Genomic DNA, 1,867 nt, shown 5'->3' on the forward strand with positions numbered 1-1,867 from the left:
CGCTAGTAACAGGTTTTGTACTTGAGAGGTATAATTCCTTACCCCTTTCTTTGATAGCCTGTTTTCAAAAAAGTTTTGGCCTTGCAAATGTTTTAAAGAAAGGGCATGTTTGCGAAAGAAAAGCATTTTAAAACAATAGCTTGATTTTAGCTATTGGAATCATAATGAACTATTTCAGAAAGTTTAATGAATGATTTCTTAAGATAAGAGATCTTGCGAATCGGTAAACCGGCAGATGGCCTAGATAGGATATGAAAAGTGTATCCTTGGGAGCAGAACCTGAAACCCGGCCGGGCCACTACGGTGGTGATAAGGCTTGTGCTTGTGGTTGTGTAAGTAATTTATCAGAGAATAAATTACTTGCTGACGCCTGTAATACGAAAATTTTCAGTTATATTTCCTTTCAGAAAAAAGATGTGAGGTTCCGGCTGTCGTGTTGGACTGAATATCTATATTTATTTGTTTATTTATTTATTTACTTGTTCATTAATTTATTTACTTATTTATAAAATTTATTTCAAAATATATCCTACTGGGCCTTTCGCTCACGTTTTATTTGTTTTATAAATATTAAACCCTTCCTAGGCGACGCGAGGAGCAGTGCGAAGTAGCCGAATTGTTGCTACCATCCGATTAAAAAAGGATTGTGTTCATCCTCCCTCTGTACAAATGTAAGAATTGTAAATTCTGTCAACTCTTAACTTTGGATTTCTAGACTGTGGTTGATGTCTGTAATATTATTTACATGTTCATGTATGTACAATACTGTATATCCTGTGGGTGAAGCACTGAATGATGTTAGAGGCTCAAGTTTGAAACCTCTTGTAATCAAAAGTGCGGAAGACCTCACGACTTTCTTGCAATTTACTTTCAGCTAAATGTAGGGCTCGTTTGGAAATTTCTTTAGTATTTTCCTTTAATGTTTAGTTACTATCCTAATTGCGTTTAATTTCTAAATGAGCCTCCACGTCACTAGCCCCAGCTTCGGGGCGTGACAAAATCTAAACTTTTAACTAGTTTAGCATGAGATCTAAGATGTGGCATGAAAAATGGTTATTATTGTTGGAAAATAATGGCATCGAGTGCGCAGCGGAATTTAAAAAAATTAATCAACGTCAAAGCCAACCAAGAACATATTCATGATGCTATATAACATAAATACTAAAGATCTAAATCATACCTTTTGAGATTTAAGAAACTGCACGTCTGACAGATCAAAGCGTTCCAAACAGCAACCGGAAGAGCCTCAACCAACTGGTATTCTTTGCTATTCTCGTTTCTACGATCGGAGTGCGGGTGGGCACACGTCGTTCAATCTCCTCTTGGTATTCTTGATCTCCTTCCAATCACAAGAGAGCCAAAGAAAAAATTGTTCTTGAGAATTAAACAATTTTTCCTCTCAGGAATCTTTTATCAATAGCCTCCAAAAGGTCTCTCAAGTGATCTAATGAATAAAGTGACTTAATATGCTATTTATAGTGTTTAGGAAGTCATACTTCCGTAATAATTAGGTTTCCCAAAGTTCTAATCGCATCCAGAGTCGATTTTGCCACGTCAGCATGCATTTTATGTTACAACTGGTCAACCGGTGATAGAGACGTCTTCACTAACCGGTCGACCAGACCGGTCGACCTGTCTACACTGACGAAAGTTGTTTTCCTAGTTTTTCAACACGGGAAACTTGCATAGAGCCTCAGTTTTTATTCAAGCAACCCAATAGAGAAATTGCCTGATCAAAACAGTCATATAATAGTCTTCCCATATTAAACAACTCTTAAAATAATAATTCAACCAATTTATCTAGAATTAATTTATCAATTAATTCACCCGATAAATCACCCATGAATTAACTTTGAACCTATTTTAC

The sequence above is a fragment of the Morus notabilis genome, unplaced genomic scaffold (genome assembly GCF_000414095.1).
Source record: "Morus notabilis unplaced genomic scaffold, ASM41409v2 Scaffold582, whole genome shotgun sequence".
NCBI classification, from domain to species: Eukaryota; Viridiplantae; Streptophyta; class Magnoliopsida; order Rosales; family Moraceae; genus Morus; species Morus notabilis.